The sequence below is a fragment of the Oncorhynchus keta genome, chromosome 10, assembly GCF_023373465.1.
Source record: "Oncorhynchus keta strain PuntledgeMale-10-30-2019 chromosome 10, Oket_V2, whole genome shotgun sequence".
NCBI lineage: Eukaryota > Metazoa > Chordata > Actinopteri > Salmoniformes > Salmonidae > Oncorhynchus > Oncorhynchus keta.
This window is the reverse complement of record NC_068430.1, coordinates 31,889,533-31,913,696: the sequence shown is the minus strand read 5'-3', so window position 1 is coordinate 31,913,696 and position 24,164 is coordinate 31,889,533. Positions and strand designations below refer to the sequence as shown.

Sequence of the window (24,164 nt, the reverse complement as noted above, 5' to 3'; positions counted from 1 at the left end):
TTCTTCCTCTCTCTTTCCACTGTTTCCTCTCCCTACCCTTCTTCCTCTCTATTGCCCTGTTTCCTCTCCCTCCCATTCTTCCTCTCTCTTCCCACTGTTTCCTCTCCCCTTCTTCCTCTCTCTTTCCACTGTTTCCTCTCCCTACCCTTCTTCCTCTCTATTGCCCTGTTTCCTCTCCCTACCCTTCTTCCTCTGTATTTTCCTGTTTCCTCTCCCTCCCCTTCTTCCTCTCTCTTTCCACTGTTTCCTCTCCCTCCCCTTCTTCCTCTCTCTTTCCACTGTTTCCTCTCCCTACCCTTCTTCCTCTCTCTTTCCACTGTTTCCTCTCCCTACCCTTCTTCCTCTCTCTTTCCACTGTTTCCTCTCCCTCCCCTTCTTCCTCTCTCTTTCCACTGTTTCCTCTCCTACCCTTCTTCCTCTCTATTTCCCTGTTTCCTCTCCCTCCCCTTCTTCCTCTCTCTTCCCACTGTTTCCTCTCCCCCCCTTCTTCCTCTCTCTTTCCACTGTTTCCTCTCCCTACCCTTCTTCCTCTCTATTACCCTGTTTCCTCTCCCTCCCCTTCTTCCTCTCTATTTCCCTGTTTCCTCTCCCTACCCTTCTTCCTCTCTCTTCCCACTGTTTCCTCTCCCCCCCTTCTTCCTCTCTCTTCCTACTGTTTCCTCTCCCCCTTCTTCCTCTCTCTTTCCACTGTTTCCTCTCCCTCCCCTTCTTCCTCTCTCTTTCCACTGTTTCCTGTCCCTCCCCTTCTTCCTCTCTATTACCCTGTTTCCTCTCCCTCCCCTTCTTCCTCTCTCTTTCCACTGTTTCCTGTCCCTCCCCTTCTTCCTCTCTCTTTCCACTGTTTCCTGTCCCTCCCCTTCTTCCTCTCTCTTTCCACTGTTTCCTGTCCCTCCCCTTCTTCCTCTCTCTTTCCACTGTTTCCTGTCCCTCCCCTTCTTATTCCTTTCTCTACCACACACTCCTCTCTCTATCTTCTTCTTACTCTCTCTACCACACACTCCTCTTTCTATCTTCTTCTTCCTCTCTCTACCACACACTCCTCTCTCTACCTTCTTCTTCCTTTCTCTACAACACACTCCTCTCTCTATCTTCCTCTTCCTCTCTCTACCACACACTCCTCTCTCTATCTTCTTCCTCTATCTACCACACACTCCTCTCTCTACCTTCTTCCTTTCTCTACCACACACTCCTCTCTCTATCTTCTTCTTCCTCTCTCTACCACACACTCCTCTCTCTATCTTCTTCCTCTCTCTACCACACACTCCTCTCTCTATCTTCTTCTTCCTCTCTCTACCACACACTCCTCTCTCTATCTTCTTCTTCCTCTCTCTACCACACACTCCTCTCTCTATCTTCTTCTTCCTCTCTCTACCACACACTCCTCTCTCTATCTTCTTCTTCCTCTCTCTACCACACACTACTCTCTCTATCTTCTTCTTCCTTTCTCTACCACACACTCCTCTCTCTATCTTCTTCCTCTCTCTACCACACACTCCTCTCTCTATCTTCTTCCTCTCTCTACCACACACTCCTCTCTCTATCTTCTTCCTCTCTCTACCACACACTCCTCTCTCTATCTTCTTCCTCTATCTACCACACACTCCTCTCTCTACCTTCTTCTTCCTTTCTCTACCACACACTCCTCTCTCTATCTTCTTCTTCCTCTCTCTACCACACACTCCTCTCTCTATCTTCTTCCTCTCTCTACCACACACTCCTCTCTCTATCTTCTTCTTCCTCTCTCTACCACACACTCCTCTCTCTATCTTCTTCTTCCTCTCTCTACCACACACTCCTCTCTCTATCTTCTTCTTCCTCTCTCTACCACACACTCCTCTCTCTATCTTCTTCTTCCTCTCTCTACCACACACTCCTCTCTCTATCTTCTTCTTCCTCTCTCTACCACACACTACTCTCTCTATCTTCTTCTTCCTTTCTCTACCACACACTCCTCTCTCTATCTTCTTCCTCTCTCTACCACACATTCATCTCTCTATCTTCTTCTTCCTTTCTCTACCACACACTCCTCTCTCTATCTTCTTCCTCTCTCTACCACACACTCCTCTCTCTATCTTCTTCTTCCTTTCGCTACCACACACTCCTCTCTCTATCTTCTTCTTCCTCTCTCTACCACACACTCCTCTCTCTATCTTCTTCTTCCTCTCTCTACCACACACTCCTCTCTCTATCTTCTTCTTCCTCTCTCTACCACACACTCCTCTCTCTATCTTCTTCTTCCTCTCTCTACCACACACTACTCTCTCTATCTTCTTCTTCCTTTCTCTACCACACACTCCTCTCTCTATCTTCTTCCTCTCTCTACCACACATTCATCTCTCTATCTTCTTCTTCCTTTCTCTACCACACACTCCTCTCTCTATCTTCTTCCTCTCTCTACCACACACTCCTCTCTCTATCTTCTTCCTCTCTCTACCACACACTCCTCTCTCTATCTTCTTCCTCTATCTACCACACACTCCTCTCTCTACCTTCTTCTTCCTTTCTCTACCACACACTCCTCTCTCTATCTTCTTCTTCCTCTCTCTACCACACACTCCTCTCTCTATCTTCTTCTTCCTCTCTCTACCACACACTCCTCTCTCTATCTTCTTCTTCCTCTCTCTACCACACACTCCTCTCTCTATCTTCTTCTTCCTCTCTCTACCACACACTACTCTCTCTATCTTCTTCTTCCTTTCTCTACCACACACTCCTCTCTCTATCTTCTTCCTCTCTCTACCACACACTCCTCTCTCTATCTTCTTCCTCTCTCTACCACACACTCCTCTCTCTATCTTCTTCCTCTCTCTACCACACACTCCTCTCTCTATCTTCTTCCTCTATCTACCACACACTCCTCTCTCTACCTTCTTCTTCCTTTCTCTACCACACACTCCTCTCTCTATCTTCTTCTTCCTCTCTCTACCACACACTCCTCTCTCTATCTTCTTCTTCCTCTCTCTACCACACACTCCTCTCTCTATCTTCTTCTTCCTCTCTCTACCACACACTCCTCTCTCTATCTTCTTCTTCCTCTCTCTACCACACACTCCTCTCTCTATCTTCTTCTTCCTCTCTCTACCACACACTCCTCTCTCTATCTTCTTCTTCCTCTCTCTACCACACACTACTCTCTCTATCTTCTTCTTCCTTTCTCTACCACACACTCCTCTCTCTATCTTCTTCCTCTCTCTACCACACATTCATCTCTCTATCTTCTTCTTCCTCTCTCTACCACACACTCCTCTCTCTATCTTCTTCTTCCTCTCTCTACCACACACTCCTCTCTCTATCTTCTTCTTCCTCTCTCTACCACACACTACTCTCTCTATCTTCTTCTTCCTTTGTCTACCACACACTCCTCTCTCTATCTTCTTCCTCTCTCTACCACACACTCCTCTCTCTATCTTCTTCTTCCTTTCTCTACCACACACTCCTCTCTCTATCTTCTTCCTCTCTCTACCACACATTCATCTCTCTATCTTCTTCTTCCTTTCTCTACCACACACTCCTCTCTCTATCTTCTTCCTCTCTCTACCACACACTCCTCTCTCTATCTTCTTCTTCCTCTCTCTACCACACACTCCTCTCTCTATCTTCTTCTTCCTCTCTCTACCACACACTACTCTCTCTATCTTCTTCTTCCTTTCTCTACCACACACTCCTCTCTCTATCTTCTTCCTCTCTCTACCACACATTCATCTCTCTATCTTCTTCTTCCTTTCTCTACCACACACTCCTCTCTCTATCTTCTTCCTCTCTCTACCACACACTCCTCTCTCTATCTTCTTCCTCTCTCTACCACACACTCCTCTCTCTATCTTCTTCCTCTATCTACCACACACTCCTCTCTCTACCTTCTTCTTCCTTTCTCTACCACACACTCCTCTCTCTATCTTCTTCTTCCTCTCTCTACCACACACTCCTCTCTCTATCTTCTTCTTCCTCTCTCTACCACACACTCCTCTCTCTATCTTCTTCTTCCTCTCTCTACCACACTCCTCTCTCTATCTTCTTCTTCCTCTCTCTACCACACACTACTCTCTCTATCTTCTTCTTCCTTTCTCTACCACACACTCCTCTCTCTATCTTCTTCCTCTCTCTACCACACACTCCTCTCTCTATCTTCTTCCTCTCTCTACCACACACTCCTCTCTCTATCTTCTTCCTCTCTCTACCACACACTCCTCTCTCTATCTTCTTCCTCTATCTACCACACACTCCTCTCTCTACCTTCTTCTTCCTTTCTCTACCACACACTCCTCTCTCTATCTTCTTCTTCCTCTCTCTACCACACACTCCTCTCTCTATCTTCTTCTTCCTCTCTCTACCACACACTCCTCTCTCTATCTTCTTCTTCCTCTCTCTACCACACACTCCTCTCTCTATCTTCTTCTTCCTCTCTCTACCACACACTCCTCTCTCTATCTTCTTCTTCCTCTCTCTACCACACACTCCTCTCTCTATCTTCTTCTTCCTCTCTCTACCACACACTACTCTCTCTATCTTCTTCTTCCTTTCTCTACCACACACTCCTCTCTCTATCTTCTTCCTCTCTCTACCACACATTCATCTCTCTATCTTCTTCTTCCTTTCTCTACCACACACTCCTCTCTCTATCTTCTTCCTCTCTCTACCACACACTCCTCTCTCTATCTTCTTCCTCTCTCTACCACACACTCCTCTCTCTATCTTCTTCCTCTCTCTACCACACACTCCTCTCTCTATCTTCTTCCTCTCTCTACCACACACCCCTCTCTCTATCTTCTTCCTCTCTCTACCACACGCTCCTCTCTCTATCTTCTTCCTCTCTCTACCACACACTCCTCTCTCTATCTTCTTCCTCTCTCTACCTCCACTAATTTCTTTCCACCCCATTCCCTTCCTTTATATTTAATGTCATTTAAATTCCCTATATGTCTTGCTCTCAGTACTCGGCAAACTCTCTCTCTCTCTAGGAGGAAAAGTCAGTGGGTTCCTGGGAGTATTCACCTGGAGTGTGGTATGTTCGCCAGCTACTGTGTGTTTGTGTTGCATTAGGCATCGCAGTCCTCACAACACTGCTGCTTCCAACAGGCTTAGCCCTGCACAACTTAGCACGCAACCACTCCACTACAGCCCTACCACTACTGTCTCAGAGACAGACAGACAGTAACCACTCTACTACAGCCCTACCACTACTGTCTGAGAGACAGACAGACAGTAACCACTCTACTACAGCCCTACCACTACTGTCTGAGAGACAGAGACAGACAGCAACCACTCCACTACAGCCCTACCACTACTGTCTGAGAGACAGAGACAGATAGCAACCACTCCACTACAACCCTACCACTACTGTCTGAGAGACAGAGACAGATAGCAACCACTCCACTACAGCCCTACCACTACTGTCTGAGAGACAGAGACAGACAGCAACCACTCCACTACAGCCCTACCACTACTGTCTGAGAGACAGAGACAGACAGCAACAACTCTACTACAGCCCGACCACTACTGTCTGAGAGACAGAGACAGCCAGCAACCACTCCACTACAGCCCTACCACTACTGTCTGAGAGACAGAGACAGACAGCAACAACTCTACTACAGCCCGACCACTACTGTCTGAGAGACAGAGACAGACAGCAACCACTCCACTACAGCCCTACCACTACTGTCTGAGAGACAGAGACAGACAGCAACAACTCTACTACAGCCCGACCACTACTGTCTGAGAGACAGAGACAGACAGCAACCACTCTACTACAGCCTTACCACTACGGTCTGAGAGACAGAGACAGACAGCAACCACTCCACTACAGCCCTACCACTACTGTCTGAGAGACAGAGACAGAGACAGACAGCAACCACTCCACTACAGCCCTACCACTACTGTCTGAGAGACAGAGACAGAGACAGAGACAGACAACAACCACTCCACTACAACCCTACCACTACTGTCTGAGAGACAGAGACAGACAGCAACCACTCCACTACAACCCTACCACTACTGTCTGAGAGACAGAGACAGACAGCAACCACTCCACTACAACCCTACCACTACTGTCTGAGAGACAGAGACAGACAGCAACCACTCCACTACAGCCCTACCACTACTGTCTGAGAGACAGAGACATAGACAGACAACAACCACTCCACTACAGCCCTACCACTACTGTCTGAGAGACAGAGACAGAGACAGACAACAACCACTCCACTACAACCCTACCACTACTGTCTGAGAGACAGAGACAGACAGCAACCACTCCACTACAGCCCTACCACTACTGTCTGAGAGACAGAGACAGACAACAACCACTCTACTACAGCCCTACCACCACTGTCTGAGAGACAGAGACAGACAGCAACCACTCTACTACAACCCTACCACTACTGTCTGAGAGACAGAGACAGACAACAACCACTCCACTACAGCCCTACCACTACTGTCTGAGAGACAGAGACAGACAGCAACCACTCCACTACAACCCTACCACTACTGTCTGAGAGACAGAGACAGACAGCAACCACTCCACTACAACCCTACCACTACTGTCTGAGAGACAGAGACAGAGACAGACAGCAACCACTCCACTACAACCCTACCACTACTGTCTGAGAGACAGAGACAGAGACAGAAACAGAGACAGACAACAACCACTCCACTACAGCCCTACCACTACTGTCTGAGAGACAGAGACAGACAGCAACCACTCTACTACAGCCCTACCACTACTGTCTGAGAGACAGAGACAGACAGCAACCACTCTACTACAGCCCTACCACTACTGTCTGAGAGACAGAGACAGAGACAGACAGAAACCACTCCACTACAGCACTACCACTACTGTCTGAGAGACAGACAGAGACAGACAGCAACCACTCCACTACAGCCCTACCACTACTGACTGAGAGACAGAGACAGACAGCAACCACTCCACTACAGCCCTACCACTACTGTCTGAGAGACAGAGACAGAGACAGACAGCAACCACTCCACTACAGCCCTACCACTACTGTCTGAGAGACAGAGACAGACAGCAACCACTCCACTACAGCCCTACCACTACTGTCTGAGAGACAGAGACAGACAGCAACCACTCTACTACAGCCCTACCACTACTGTCTGAGAGACAGAGACAGACAGCAACCACTCTACTACAGCCCTACCACTACTGTCTGAGAGACAGAGACAGAGACAGACAGAAACCACTCCACTACAGCACTACCACTACTGTCTGAGAGACAGACAGAGACAGACAGCAACCACTCCACTACAGCCCTACCACTACTGACTGAGAGACAGAGACAGACAGCAACCACTCCACTACAGCCCTACCACTACTGTCTGAGAGACAGAGACAGAGACAGACAGCAACCACTCCACTACAGCCCTACCACTACTGTCTGAGAGACAGAGACAGACAGCAACCACTCCACTACAGCCCTACCACTACTGTCTGAGAGACAGAGACAGAGACAGACAGCAACCACTCCACTACAGCCCAACCACTACTGACTGAGACAGAGACAGACATCAACCACTCCACTACAGCCCAACCACTACTGACTGAGAGACAGAGACAGACAGCAACCACTCCACTACAGCCCTACCACTACTGACTGAGAGACAGAGACAGACAGCAACCACTCCACTACAGCCCTACCACTACTGTCTGAGAGACAGAGACAGACAGCAACCACTCCACTACAACCACTGCAGTTCTACAGTGAGAGAGCGTGAGAGCGAGAGTGGGAGCTTGGAGTGGAGACCGAGAGAAAGGAAGAGAGATAGATAGGAGAGAGAAAACATCCTTGGCTAAGCAAGTGTGATGCTCTAACGATGCCACGCTGTACACCATATATCTATGATAGATAGGTCTGTATCAACTCCCCCTTCCTCTGAGGACTGATCAACCTCTAGATGTATCTCTACTCACACAGAGGAGGATCTCACAGAGACCAGCTCTCACACGCTCTTACAGACAGCTCTCTCTGTCTCTGTCTCTCCCAGGGTATTTATACCAGTTGATTAAACTTGCCTCTGCTGAGTACACATGAGAGGTAAACAGGTGGAGATTTATATAGGAGCTTAGGGAGCTCCTCACAGAAACACGTGCTGTCCATCTGTGTTCACTGCAACAGCTACTTTTATACTATAGTAACTTATCATTGCTTCACATGCACATGGTGCACTTAATGTAAAATGTTGTCCCTGGTCTGAACAGAGGCCAGGCACAACAACACTCTCACCACACAGCTTGTGGAGGACACAGCTAGTGGAAGACAAAGTTAAGCCAGCCAACAGGACAACCACAGACATTCTGGAAGCATGATTGGGAAAGTAAGTGGAAAGGTTTGTGGCAAGGCACAAGTGCACATACTCAAACACGCACGCACGCACACACGCATGCACACACACGCACGCACGCACGCACGCACGCACGCACGCACGCACGCACGCACACACACACACACACACACACACACACACACACACACACACACACACACACACACACACACACACACACACACACACACACACACACACCAGTCCTAGTTTGCAATCTTTGGATTCCTTCATACTGTGGTTTGCCACAGCACAATAATGACCCTAGATATATGGCCATATAGAATAGATTGAATCGTACCTATGTTGCTGCATCGCGGCTGACCCTGGCTGGCTACCAATCCCTCTGTGTGTGTGTGTGTGTCTGTGCGTGTCTGTGTGTTTCTCGTGGAGTTGGGTTAAAAGCAAAATATCAATTTCCATGATCTGAACAAAAATGGACAATAAAGTATTAGTCTTGTCTAGAAAACTGCAGGCCCTTGTATATGAGAGCAGCACGGATGACTCTGCACCTCCACTCACCAAGGTAGTATGATGACCTGGGATAACCTCTGCTGGACAGCAGTCAGAGAAGGAGACACACCTGCAACACCCAGTCTGGCCTGCAGAGGGCAGCCGGATCTCAGCCGCCCCTCAGGAGTCTCCCCCCAGGAGTCTCCTCTCAGCAGTGTCCCCTGAGGAGTCTCCCCTCAGGAGTCTCCCCTCAGGAGTGTCCCCTCAGCAGTGTCCCCTGAGGGGTCTCCCCTGAGGGGTCTCCCCTCAGCAGTGTCCCCTGAGGAGTCTCCCCTGAGTGGTCTCCCCTCAGCCACAGAGGCAGCACAGCCACAGGCCATCAACAGCCATACCTCAAAAGAGTTCATAATTTCAGGTTTCAACCAAGAAGCGTATAAAGCTCTTAGACTTGGACAATGTCACATAATTCCATGGTAGCCATGTTAGTGTTTTCCAGGCAATGTTCTGTAAGGACTGACTCTGACAGCATCAAACTCACAGTCTGCACCTGACAGCAAATGTGTTACATCAGAAACGTATGTAAAGCATTTTAAGGAAAGGGGCAAAGAATGATACATTTGACAAGCATTAATTTAGAGCCTGATTGTCAGTAGAGAAAACAGGTGCATCTCAATAGTGTGGTGGTTTCCTATCCTCATCTCCTTTTCTCCAGTTTGAGTGAAAATTAAAGAACTGGTTCTGGTTGGCTTATTTCATGTTGGTTTCACTTTTATCATGTTATCAGAGTAGATAGGAGAGGAGAGGAGAGGAGAGGAGAGGAGAGAGGAGAGGAGAGGAGAGGAGAGGAGAGGAGAGGACGCTGATTCAGACTATTGAGATGTACTCCATTAGAATCTATGAGAATCTGGGCAGCTGTGGTGCTATACTACAATACAGCAAACATTTTATATACAGCAAGGACATATTTCAAGAGTAATTGTAAAGACCATGATAACAATCTCAGCAATATGATGCAGATGAGGAGGAAAAGGTCAAGCAAAAGGAAAGGAAGGAGTGGAGGAGATAGAAGTGTGATACTGTTTACTGTTGATTTTTTTGCAACACCTTCTTGAATATAAATATGTGTACAAAACATTAGGAACACCTTCCTAATGTTGAGGCATGGATTCAATAAGGTGTCAAAAGCGTTCCACAGGGATGCTGGCCCATGTTGACTCCAATGCTTCCTACAGTTGTGTCAGGTTGGCTGGATGTCCTTTGGGTGGTGGACCATTCTTGATACACACAGAAAAGCGTGAAAAACCTAGTAGCTTTGCTGTTCTTGACACACTCAAACCGGTGCGCCTGGCACATACTACCATACGCCGTTCAAAGTCACTTATATAGTTTGTCTTGACCATTCTCCCTCTGAATGGCACATATACACAATCCATCTCTCAATTGTCTCAAGGCTTTAAAATCATTCTTCAACCTGTCTCCTCCCCTTCATCTACACTGATTGAAGTGGATTTAACAAGTGACATCAATAAGGCATCATAGCTTTCAACTGGATTCAACTGATTAGTCTTTATTTATTTATATATATATATATATATATAATATACAATATAACTTACTAGTCAGTATACCTTATATACAGTATACAGTTGAAGTCGGAAGTTTACATTCACTTAGGTTGGAGTCATTAAAACTCGTTTTTCAACCACTCCACACATTTCTTGTTAACAAACTATAGTTTTGGCAAGTCGGTTAGGACATCAACTTTGTGCATGACACCAGTAATTGTTTTTTGTTTTTTTCCAACAATTGTTTACATACAGATTATTTCACCTCTGTATCACAATTCCAGTGGGCCAGAGGTTTACATACACTAAGTTGACGGCCTTTAAACAGCTCGGAAAATTCCAGAAAATAATGTCATGGCTTTAGAAGCTTCTGATAGGCTAATTGACATAATTTGAGCCAATTGGAGGTGTACCTGTGGATGTATTTCAAGGCCTACCTTCAACTCAGTGCCTCTTTGCTTGACATCATGGGAAAATCAAAAGAAATCAGCCAAGAGCTCAGAAAATAAATTAGAGACCTCCACAAGTCTGGTTCATCCTTGGGAGCAATTTCCAAACGCCTGAAGGTACCACGTTCATCTGTACAAACAATAGTATGCAAGTATAAACACCATGGGACCACGTAGCCGTCATACAGCCCAGGAAGGACACGTGTTCTGTCTCCTAGAGATGAACGTACTTTGGTGCAAAAAGTGCAAATCAATCCCAGAACAACAGCAAAGGACCTTGTGGAGATGCTGGAGGAAACAGGTACAAAAGTAGCTTTTTCGACAGTCAAACGAGTCCTATATCGACATAACCTGAAAGGCCGCTCAGCAAGGAAGAAGCCACTACTCCAAAATCGCCATAAAAAAAGCCAGACTACGGTTTGCTATGGCACATGGGGACAAAGATGGTACTTTTTGGAGAAATGTCCTCTGGTCTGATGAAACAGAAATAGAACTGTTTAGCCATAATGACCATCGTTGTGTTTGGAGGAGGCTTGCAATCCAAACAATCCACATCTGTCATTGAAATAGTGTTTTAATGCCCTTTGGGACGAGGCCATTTTCCAACACAGGAACATTTGTCCAACAGGAGTAAAGACAAGCCGAAGAACACCATCCTAACCGTGAGGCACGGGGGTGGCAGCATCATGTTGTGAGGATGCTTTACTTCAGGAGGGACTAGTGCACTTCACAAAATAGAGGGCATCATGAGGTAGGAAAATGATGAGGATATATTGAAGCAACATCTTAAGACATCAGTCAGGCAGTGAAAGCTTGGTCACAAATGGTTCTTCCAAATGGACAATGACCCCAAGCATACTTCCAAAGTTGTGGCAAAATGGCTTAAGGACAACAAAGTCAAGGTATTGGAGTGGCCATCAGAAAGCCCTGACCTCAATCCCATAGAAGATTTGTGGGTATAACTGAAAAAGCGTGTGCAAGCAAGGAGGCCTACAAACCTGACTCAGTTACACCAGCTCTGTCAGGAGGAATGGGCCAACATTCACCCAACTTATTGTGGGAAGCTTGTGTCAGGCTACCCAAAACGTTTGACCCAAGTTAAACAATTTAAAGGCAATGCTACCAAATACCAATTGAGTGAATGTAAACTTCTGACCCACTGGGAATGTGATGAAAGCAATAAAAGCTGAAATAAATCATTCTCTCTACTATTATTATGACATTTCACATTCTTAAAATAAAGTGGTGATCCTAACTGACCTAAAACAGGGATTTTTTTTTACCAGGATTAAATGTATTTGGCGTATGTAAGGTGTATGTAAACTTCCAACTTCAACTGTGTATATATATTTCAAAAACATGTTTTTTAAGGGTGATTGCCTATTTGTGCTTTGAGATTCTTGTTTTGTTATTTTTTGTTGTTGATTTTGACAATTTACGTTGAGAGTTTAGAGAAATTCTATATTGACTTTATCATTGAAAGAATGGTATTTGTTCACTTGATTGTAATCTAACGATTACAATGTACTCATCTTTGCTCTCATATTGACACAGTATTTCTTTGAACTTTAAAAAGGTACCTTGGTTTGTGATCCAAGCTGATTGTTACAGAAAGAGGGTATACTATACTATACTGTATATATACTGAATATAGAAAAGGAAAACAAGGTGGATGAGGATATTAGTAGTTGGAGGAGAGGAGAAAGAGGAGAGGAGGGAGGAAAAAGAGGAGAGGATATGAGAGAGTTGCATAGATTCACAGGAGATGGGCTGAGATGAGGAGAGGAGTCAAGGAGGAGGAAAAGGAGATACGAGAGAAAAGAGGAGGTGGGGGAATGAGGAGTGAGACAGAGGAAAGAGGAGGTGGGGAATGAGGAGTGAGACAGAGGAAAGAGGAGGTGGGGAATGAGGAGTGAGACAGATGAAAGAGGAGGTGGGGGAATGAGGAGTGAGACAGGGGAAAGAGGAGGTGGGGGAATGAGGAGTGAGACAGAGGAAAGAGGAGGTGGGGGAATGAGGAGTGAGACAGAGGAAAGAGGAGGTGGGGGAATGAGGAGTGAGACAGAGGAAAGAGGAGGTGGGGGAATGAGGAGTGAAACAGAGGAAAGAGGAGGTGGGGGAATGAGGAGTGAGACAGAGGAAAGAGGAGGTGGGGGAATGAGGAGTGAGACAGAGGAAAGAGGTGGGGGAATGAGGAGTGAGACAGAGGAAAGAGGTGGGGGATGAGGAGTGAGACAGAGGAATGAGGAGGTGGGGGAATGAGGAGTGAGACAGAGGAATGAGGAGGTGGGGGAATGAGGAGTGAGACAGGGGAAAGAGGAGGTGGGGGAATGAGGAGTGAGGCAGAGGAAAGAGGAGGTGGGGGAATGAGGAGTGAGACAGGGGAAAGAGGAGGTGGGGGAATGAGGAGTTAGACAGGGGAAAGAAGAGTTGGGGGAATGAGGAGTGAGACAGTGGAAAGAGGAGGTGGGGGAATGAGGAGTGAGACAGAGGAAAGAGGAGGTGGGGAATGAGGAGTGAGACAGAGGAAAGAGGAGGTGGGGGAATGAGGAGTGAGACAGAGGAAAGAGGAGGTGGGGAATGAGGAGTGAGACAGAGGAAAGAGGAGGTGGGGGAATGAGGAGTGAGACAGGGGAAAGAGGAGGTGGAGGGATGAGGAGTGAGACAGGGGAAAGAGTAGGTGGGGAATGAGGAGTTAGACAGGGGAAAGAGGAGGTGGGGAATGAGGAGTGAGACAGATGAAAGAGGAGGTGGGGAATGAGGAGTGAGACAGGGGAAGAGGAGGTGGGGGATGAGGAGTGAGACAGGGGAAAGAGTAGGTGGGGAATGAGGAGTAAGACAGGGGAAAGAGGAGGTGGGGAATGAGGAGTGAGACAGGAAAGAGGAGGTGGGGGAATGAGGAGTGAGACAGGGGAAAGAGGAGGTGGGGGAATGAGGAGTGAGACAGGGGAAAGAGGAGGTGGGGGAATGAGGAGTGAGACAGAGGAAAGAGGAGGTGGGGGAATGAGGAGTGAGACAGGGGAAAGAGGAGGTGGGGGGAATGAGGAGTTAGACAGGGAAAGAAGAGTTGGGGGAATGAGGAGTGAGACAGAGGAAAGAGGAGGTGGGGGAATGAGGAGTGAGACAGAGGAAAGAGGAGGTGGGGGAATGAGGAGTGAGACAGAGGAAAGAGGAGGTGGGGGAATGAGGAGTGAGACAGAGGAAAGAGGAGGTGGGGGAATGAGGAGTGAGACAGAGGAAAGAGGAGGTGGGGGAATGAGGAGTGAGACAGGGGAAAGAGGAGGTGGGGGGATGAGGAGTGAGACAGGGGAAAGAGTAGGTGGGGGAATGAGGAGTTAGACAGGGGAAAGAGGAGGTGGGGGAATGAGGAGTGAGACAGAGGAAAGAGGTGGTGGGGGAATGAGGATTGACACAGGGGAAAGAGGAGGTGGGGGAATGAGGAGTGAGACAGGGGAAAGAGGAGGTGGGGGAATGAAGAGTTAGACAGAGGAAAGAGGAGGTGGGGGAATGAGGAGTGAAACAGGGGAAAGAGGAGGTGGAGGGATGAGGAGTGAGACAGGGGAAAGAGGAGGTGGGGGAATGAGGAGTTAGACAGGGGAAAGAGGAGGTGGGGGAATGAGGAGTGAGACAGGGGAAAGAGGAGGTGGGGGAATGAGGAGTGAGACAGAGGAAAGAGGAGGTGGGGGAATGAGGAGTGAGACAGGGGAAAGAGGAGGTGGGGGAATGAGGAGTTAGACAGGGGAAAGAAGAGTTGGGGGAATGAGGAGTGAGACAGAGGAAAGAGGAGGTGGGGGAATGAGGAGTGAGACAGAGGAAAGAGGAGGTGGGGGAATGAGGAGTGAGACAGAGGAAAGAGGAGGTGGGGGAATGAGGAGTGAGACAAAGGAAAGAGGAGGTGGGGAATGAGGAGTGAGACAGAGGAAAGAGGAGGTGGGGAATGAGGAGTGAGACAGGGGAAAGAGGAGGTGGAGGGATGAGGAGTGATACAGGGGAAAGAGTAGGTGGGGGAATGAGGAGTTAGACAGGGGAAAGAGGAGGTGGGGGAATGAGGAGTGAGACAGAGGAAAGAGGAGGTGGGGGAATGAGGAGTGAGACAGGGGAAAGAGGAGGTGGGGGGATGAGGAGTGAGACAGGGGAAAGAGTAGGTGGGGGAATGAGGAGTGAGACAGAGGAAAGAGGAGGTGGGGGAATGAGGATTTAGACAGGGGAAAGAGGAGGTGGGGGAATGAGGAGTGAGACAGAGGAAAGAGGAGGTGGGGGAATGAGGAGTGAGACAGGGGAAATAGGAGTTGGGGGAATGAGGAGTGAGACAGGGGAAAGAGGTGGTGGGGGAATGAGGAGTTAGACAGGGGAAAGAGGAGGTGGGGGAATGAGGAGTGAGACAGAGGAAAGAGGAGGTGGGGGAATGAGGAGTGAGACAGGGGAAAGAGGAGGTGGGGGAATGAGGAGTGAGACAGGGGAAAGAGGAGGTGGGGGAATGAGGAGTGAGACAGGGGAAAGAAGAGGTGGGGGAATGAGGAGTGAGACAGAGGAAAGAGGAGGTGGGGGAATGAGGAGTGAGACAGAGGAAAGAGGAGGTGGGGGAATGAGGAGTGAGACAGAGGAAAGAGGAGGTGGGGGAATGAGGAGTGAGACAGAGGAAAGAGGAGGTGGGGGAATGAGGAGTGAGACAGAGGAAAGAGGAGGTGGGGGAATGAGGAGTGAGACAGGGGAAAGAGGAGGTGGAGGGATGAGGAGTGAGACAGGGGAAAGAGTAGGTGGGGGAATGAGGAGTTAGACAGGGGAAAGAGGAGGTGGGGGAATGAGGAGTGAGACAGAGGAAAGAGGAGGTGGGGGAATGAGGATTGACACAGAGGAAAGAGGAGGTGGGGGAATGAGGAGTGAGACAGGGGAAAGAGGAGGTGGGGGAATGAGGAGTTAGACAGGGGAAAGAAGAGTTGGGGGAATGAGGAGTGAGACAGAGGAAAGAGGAGGTGGGGGAATGAGGAGTGAGACAGAGGAAAGAGGAGGTGGGGGAATGAGGAGTGAGACAGAGGAAAGAGGAGGTGGGGGAATGAGGAGTGAGACAGAGGAAAGAGGAGGTGGGGGAATGAGGAGTGAGACAGAGGAAAGAGGAGGTGGGGGAATGAGGAGTGAGACAGGGGAAAGAGGAGGTGGAGGGATGAGGAGTGAGACAGGGGAAAGAGTAGGTGGGGGAATGAGGAGTTAGACAGGGGAAAGAGGAGGTGGGGGAATGAGGAGTGAGACAGAGGAAAGAGGAGGTGGGGAATGAGGATTGACACAGAGGAAAGAGGAGGTGGGGGGGAATGAGGAGTGAGACAGGGGAAAGAGGAGGTGGGGGAATGAGGAGTTAGACAGGGGAAAGAAGAGTTGGGGGAATGAGGAGTGAGACAGAGGAAAGAGGAGGTGGGGAATGAGGAGTGAGACAGAGGAAAGAGGAGGTGGGGGAATGAGGAGGAGACAGAGAAAGAGGAGGTGGGGGAATGAGGAGTGAGACAGAGGAAAGAGGAGGTGGGGAATGAGGAGTGAGACAGAGGAAAGAGGAGGTGGGGGAATGAGGAGTGAGACAGGGGAAAGAGGAGGTGGAGGGATGAGGAGTGAGACAGGGGAAAGAGTAGGTGGGGGAATGAGGAGTTAGACAGGGGAAAGAGGAGGTGGGGGAATGAGGAGTGAGACAGAGGAAAGAGGAGGTGGGGGAATGAGGAGTGAGACAGGGGAAAGAGGAGGTGGGGGGATGAGGAGTGAGACAGGGGAAAGAGTAGGTGGGGGAATGAGGAGTAAGACAGGGGAAAGAGGAGGTGGGGGAATGAGGAGTGAGACAGAGGAAAGAGGAGATGGGGGAATGAGGAGTTAGACAGGGGAAAGAGGAGATGGGGGAATGAGGAGTTAGACAGGGGAAAGAGGAGGTGGGGGAATGAGGAGTGAGACAGAGGAAAGAGGAGGTGGGGGAATGAGGATTGACACAGGGGAAAGAGGAGGTGGGGGAATGAGGAGTGAGACAGGGGAAAGAGGAGGTGGGGGAATGAAGAGTTAGACAGAGGAAAGAGGAGGTGGGGGAATGAGGAGTGAGACAGGGGAAAGAGGAGGTGGGGGAATGAGGAGTGAGACAGGGGAAAGAGGAGGTGGGGGAATGAGGAGTGAGACAGGGGAAAGAGGAGGTGGGGGAATGAGGAGTGAGACAGGGGAAAGAGGAGGTGGGGGAATGAGGAGTGAGACAGGGGAAAGAGGAGGTGGGGGAATGAGGAGTGAGACAGGGGAAAGAGGAGGTGGGGGAATGAGGAGTGAGACAGGGGAAAGAGGAGGTGGGGGAATGAGGAGTGAGACAGGGGAAAGAGGACGTGGGGGAATGAGGAGTGAGACAGAGGAAAGAGGAGGTGGGGGAATGAGGAGTGAGACAGGGGAAAGAGGAGGTGGGGGAATGAAGAGTGAGACAGAGGAAAGAGGAGGTGGGGGAATGAGGAGTGAGACAGGGGAAAGAGGAGGTGGGGGAATGAAGAGTGAGACAGAGGAAAGAGGAGAAAGATGAAGCTCCCCTAGTCAGAACATTAACTGTCTCACCCCAGTCAGGTCAAACCAACAAACAACAGCAACACTCACTCAGACTGACCCTAAAAGTGAACTCTGACCCCAACACCTGAACCCTGGCTTTCACTCTTAGCTGCTGATGTTCAGTCTGACTCCGACCCAAGCTAAACTCATACCCCATCATGGCTCCTGTGGAGCAGGAACTGTGCAGGCCTACATGAACAGAGCTGCTGGATCCAGATTGGATTTACAGGAAAGGCTTTTGCCATTTGACATGAGGGTGTCAGTACAGCATTCAATTCCATACAGTACATAAAGTTCAGTCTGTTCAAATATACCTTAACATATGCTCTGTGAAGATTTGAAACCAGCGAGTTCAGAAGTTGATGATCCACACACACTCTGTCTGCATCGTTTCTTTCTACTGTTCCGGTATGTGATGACAAACACTTGTCAAGTTCATGTTATTGTTTCTGATGTAATTACTGTGTGTTTATGGTAATTGTTTTTAGCCTTGTGACTTCTCGGCAAAGGAACAGAACCATAATATTAACTAATTACTTCATTATTTGAATTTTTTGTTTGTCTTTGACAGAAACATTGATTTATGATCTAGGAATAATTGATTGTATTATATTCTTCTCTCTGTCAGGAACAGAACCCTATTCTATTCTTGTCTCTGTCAGGAACAGAACCCTATTCTATTCTTGCCTCTGTCAGGAACAGAACCCTATTATATTCTTGTCTCTGTCAGGAACAGAACCCTATTCTATTCTTGTCTCTGTCAGGAACAGAACCCTATTCTATTCTTGCCTCTGTCAGGAACAGAACCCGATTCTATTCTTGTCTCTGTCAGGAACATAACCCGATTCTATTCTTGTCTCTCTCAGGAATAGAACCCTATTCTATTCTTGCCTCTGTCAGGAACAGAACCCGATTCTATTCTTGTCTCTGTCAGGAACAGAACCCTATTATATTCTTGTCTCTGTCAGGAACAGAACCCTATTCTATTATTCTCTCTGTCAGGAACAGAACCCTGTTCTATTATTCTCTCTGTCAGAAACAGAACCCTATTCTATTATTCTCTCTGTCAGGAACAGAACCCTATTCTATTCTTGTCTCTGTCAGGAACAGAACCCTATTCTATTCTTGTCTCTGTCAGGAACAGAACCCTATTCTATTCTTGTCTCTGTCAGGAACAGAACCCTATTCTATTATTATCTCTGTCAGGAACAGAACCCTATTCTATTATTATCTCTGTCAGGAACAGAACCCTATTCTATTATTCTCTCTGTCAGGAACAGAACCCTATTCTATTATTATCTCTGTCAGGAACAGAACCCTATTCTATTATTATCTCTGTCAGGAACAGAACCCTCTTCTATTCTTGTCTCTGTCAGGAACAGAACCCTATTATATTATTATCTCTGTCAGGAACAGAACCCTATTCTATTCTTGTCTCTGTCAGGAACAGAACCCTATTCTATTCTTGTCTCTGTCAGGAACAGAACCCTATTATATTCTTGTCTCTGTCAGGAACAGAACCCTATTCTATTCTTGTCTCTGTCAGGAACAGAACCCTATTTTATTCTTGTCTCTGTCAGGAACAGAACCCTATTATATTCTTGTCTCTGTCAGGAACAGAACCCTATTCTATTATTCTCTCTGTCAGGAACAGAACCCTATTCTATTCTTGTCTCTGTCAGGAACAGAACCCTATTATATTCTTGTCTCTGTCAGGAACAGAACCCTATTCTATTATTCTCTCTGTCAGGAACAGAACCCTATTCTATTCTTGTCAGGAACAGAACCCTATTATATTCTTGTCTCTGTCAGGAACAGAACCCTATTCTATTATTCTCTCTGTCAGGAACAGAACCCTATTCTATTCTTCTCTGTCAGGAACAGAACCCTATTCTATTATTCTCTCTGTCAGGAACAGAACCCTATTCTATTATTCTCTCTGTCAGGAACAGAACCCTATTCTATTATTCTCTCTGTCAGGAACAGAACCCTATTCTATTATTATCTCTGTCAGGAACAGAACCCTATTCTATTTCAGCATGGTGAGATCCAGGAGGAGACAACAGTCTATTGTTTAAGTCCCTATCTAAATTTGTGACCAATAATGCTTCAAATAGCCATGCTCTCATGCATTTAACCATACACACACCACGTGCCAAGCTCGCCCTTACCGCAAAACTCAATCCCGCTGCCATGACGCATTGACAAGCACACACACATGCACGTGCACACGCACAAACGTATATATGTGTGTGTGTGTGTTAGCGATGGGGTCATGGTGTGGGCAGAGACTGTTATTTTTAGGGGAAAATGAGCACTAGTGGAGACAGCAGCAGAGCAGGCACCAGGCATAGCATGAAAATACACACACACACACACACACACACACACACACACACACACACACACACACACACACACACACACACACACACACACACACACACACACACACACACACACACACACACACACACACACACACACACACACACACACAGTAGAGAAGAGAAGAGAAGAGAAGAGAAGAGAAGAGAAGAGAAGAGAAGAAGAAAGAGAAGAGAAGAGAAGAGAAGAGAAGAGAAGAAGAGAAGAGAAGAGGCAATAAAAGCTATGAAATTAACCTCCCGCCTGGTTTTCTAATCCCCTGGCCCCAACAGGTTGAGACGGCTGTGTGTGTGTGTGTTTGTGTTTTATGTGTGTGTGTGTGTGTGTGTGTGTGTGTGTGTGTGTGTGTGTGTGTGTGTGTGTGTGTGTGTGTGTGTGTGTGTGTGTGTGTGTGTGTGTGTGTGTGTGTGTGTGTTTCATCAGACATCCACAATACAGTTGTGCTTTTCCTCTGGTATTATTAGGGCTCTATGTTAGCCTGTGTGTTAGCCTGTGTGTTAGCCTGTGTGTTAGCCTGTGAGTTAGCCTGTGTGTTAGCCTGTGGGTTAGCCTGTGGGTTAGCCTGTGGGTTAGCCTGTGGGTTAGCCTGTGGGTTAGCCTGTGGGTTAGCCTGTGGGTTAGCCTGTGGGTTAGCCATAGCATATTAGAGTGAGCGGCAGCGGGTCTGGGGACAGGCCGCTGACAGGAGGACAGGAATGTGACAACACAACTACAGCTTCATCACACCACTTCATCACCACTGGTATTTGTATTTGCTGTGTGTGGTGTGTGTCTGTTTGCAGTGTCTGAGTGTAGTAATATATAATAATATAATAATAATATATGTAGTGTGTGTGTCTGTTTGCAGTTGTCTGAGTGTAGTGTGTGTGTCTGTTTGTGAGGCGCCACAGTGTAGTGCAACGCCAAGGTCCCTGCTTTCTCTGGTTACTGATCAGCTGCCATCTCTTTATCGCCTGCCTGAAGCACAACTGACCATGGTCTTATAGTCTATTTCACACACACCAATGCTGCTCAAAGGTGGTACTGCTCACAGTGTGTAAACCCTCATCAGACAGTCTAGAGAATCCTGCTCAAAGGTGGTACTGCTCACAGTGTGTAAACCCTCATCAGACAGTCTAAAGAATCCTGCTCAAAGATGGTACTGCTCACAGTGTGTAAACCCTCATCAGACAGTCTAGAGAATCCTGAACAAAGGTGGTACTGCTCACAGTGTGTAAACCCTCATCAGACAGTCTAGAGAATCCTGCTCAAAGGTGGTACTGCTCACAGTGTGTAAACCCTCATCAGACAGTCTAGAGAATCCTGCTCAAAGGTGGTACTGCTCACAGTGTGTAAACCCTCATCAGACAGTCTAGAGAATCCTGCTCAAAGGTGGTACTGCTCACAGTGTGTGAACCCTCATCAGACAGTCTAGAGAATCCTGAACAAAGGTGGTACTGCTCACAGTGTGTAAACCCTCATCAGACAGTCAAGAGAATCCTGAACAAAGGTGGTACTGCTCACAGTGTGTAAACCCTCATCAGACAGTCAAGAGAATCCTGAACAAAGGTGGTACTGCTCACAGTGTGTAAACCCTCATCAGACAGTCTAGAGAATCCTGAACAAAGGTGGTACTGCTCACAGTGTGTAAACCCTCATCAGACAGTCTAGAGAATCCTGAACAGGTTTGTCATTTGACAGAGCCAACATGGCGCAGTAAAATAAAAACATATTCTTTATCATAACAGACTAAGTTTAATATTTAATTGTCTTTGAATTTATATTTACTTATAGTTCAGCTTTAACTAGAAGAGCATGACCATCGTTTATTCTCTCTAAAACCAGCAGGTTCATGGTCGGCTTGGTTCAATCACCACTGACATTGGTCCTCAAAGGCTAATGGTCTTTACTAAGTTAAAGGAGTTACATATAGATTTTTTTTCAGAAAATGTCCATAATATATCTGCAGTAATAGTGGAATCACACTGCTTCACAATATATTTTCACAAAATCGCATTCTAAAATGCAGACATTCTATTTGACAACAGAAGCCAGATCGGCGTATGTTGTCAAGATGGGAAAACTGCACCCTCCCTCTCTTACATTGGTGTCACTCAAATGCATGGTCATCTCCTCCTCCTGCACAACGAACAATGGCAGACTGGCAGAATGGGCCGATCTAGAAATCCCTCTGTCATTTCTGGGTTTCTACAATTCTACAATCTTTGCTGAATGTCAGTTTATTTGAGAAAACAAGCACTGAATTGTGGAGGGAATCATTGTACAATTTTAATATCTTTGAAATATCTTTTCAATAACAAAAATAAATAAATGATAAAGCTGTTTGAAGTTAGTGGAGGAAACTGAAAGTTAAATAGTCTCCTACATGATCCATGCTCTCCGGGATCCTTGGGGTGTTGGATAACGCTAACCTTTCCTGGATGTTGTGGAAAATGGGATGCGGGGAAGGGGGAAAGTTGTTTATATTCAGCCTAAGAGTTGTTGCAATTCATCTAGCTTCCACATGGACAAGATATTCTACATATAGCACCTTTAATATGTAGCTACTGTGGCATATTCCTTCAAACTGGGAGATCAAGTCAAGCAATAGTCTATGAAAACACTGCATGGGTGTTTAAAAAACAATTACTCAATGGATTTGAAGTTTCAAATGCGATGACCAATCTAAAACAAATAAACGAGGATTATGATCTTCTCCCCAGGGGCAATTCACGCGGCTTATGCTGAGTAAATAAATGAAATTGAAGCAAGAAACCAACACATCTAACCGCTGACGGGTCGCACGCACTCCGCTTTCCCTTTGACGCATGCCAGACGTCTGTCAGTTATATGATGACGCGTCTAATCCCCCTCACACACACACACACACACACACACACACAGGAGCCAGCTGTTTACCGGGCCTGGGAGCTGGAACCCCTCGAGCCTCGAGCAGGTGCAAGTCGCTAGCGCTAGGAGAGGAAAGGAAAAGGAGAGGAGGGTGAAAAGAAGGTGTTGACAGATCAACTAATGAACAGTAGTACTGCAGGCCAGTCAGCCTTCTGGGGAGGCTGTAGGAGCATGACTCAGCGCTTAGTAGCCGATGAGTGGTTTAGAGAGGGAACCCGAAATTCACACGGGATTTCAGGCAATAAGAAAATGATTTAGGCCAAAACCAAATAGTTCACTCAACAGTGCTCTATCAAACTGTTATGACTAAAATAATTCGCTTACCCAAAATCTTAAGCAAATTCGAAAGACAATTTTAAAGATTCATGAGATTTAGCAGGCTTAACGAATTGTATCCTAAATTGGAATCAATGATTTTCTCTTTGTTGTTTTGAAGAGCCAAAAAGGCAAAAAAAGCATGCAATTAGGTTATCCCCCCAAAATGTGTCCTAATAATTGTTCTAATAATTGAATAACTATTCCATCCGCTGACAATGTTCAATAGAATGATAATGTTAGAATAGCCTACACTGACTAACGTGCATGATAAAATGAAACACCGTCACTAAAAACGTAAATAAATAATTGGATCGACTTGGAAATCATGATGACGTCATTGAGTTACGTATTAAACAATTGTATCAGCTATTACCTGTAGGATAATTTAAATGTATATCTGCATGTCGCTACAGGCCTTTTCGATTTCAGCAAAGAACAACACAAGTATTTAAAAGATTATTGAGATCACCAAGAGAACATAGGCCTATAGAAATCATTTAGGCTATTTGTTTTTTTCTGCGTTAGGCAAGACAATTAAAATGCGTTGAGCCATAACAAGTTGAACATGTTTCAGGAATTGTTTTTTTATATAGACGTCTACAAAATGTGGACAATTATTCTAAATCGACCCTTTCCTCGAAAACAGCTATTTTTCGTTAAATAATGTTTAAATCTCCTGCTCTTGTTCAATGAGCCTGCATAACATACATTAATAAGGAAATAACTCTGGGAAATAATACCAGCATGATGACATGCTCAGTAGCTCGAAATAATCTATTCGATCATATTCGATTCATTCATGAGACATATTGTGGATAGATTTGTATTAATGTGTATAAAGATCCACAGTTATATGCCCATGATTTCGATGCCAAAATTAGGGTATTACTTTCGAATTTCAAACCTCTTTAATAAAATGTACAAATTAATTAACATTTTGTCCATATACCTTCAAAATGTAGGCTACCTGACCTACATACATATTTGTATTATTGTGCAAAATAGGCCAGGCCAATACATAGGCCTCATTTAAATGTATCACGCCAGTGACTGTTTACATGATCTGACCTAGAGAAAGTTTTCCTCCGCGGTGTTTCCTCTCTCGTCTATCAATGCTGTTCCCACCTGACAGGTCTCCTACCGGGCCCCGGGACACGGGGCTATGGGTTCAGGGGTGAGGGGGAGAGCTGTACATGCTCCCGGTTGGATCCCTCAAACA

At 46.7% G+C, this 24,164-nt stretch overlaps 1 protein-coding gene across 2 annotated transcripts in view; it reads right to left on the bottom strand.

Moving 5' to 3' along the window:
• The window catches only part of LOC127932194 (protein Wnt-4a), a 41,784-nt gene that overhangs the window by 15,404 nt on the left and 2,216 nt on the right, over positions 1-24,164 (bottom strand). Inside the window, exon 1 of one of the 2 annotated variants that reach the window (XM_052526863.1) lies at positions 24,014-24,157. The exons of the other annotated variant lie outside the window; for it this stretch is intronic. The gene's annotated coding sequence lies outside the window, so the exon portion shown is untranslated. Of the gene's footprint in view, positions 1-24,013; positions 24,158-24,164 lie in introns of those variants that run through there. 2 annotated transcript variants of the gene reach the window in all.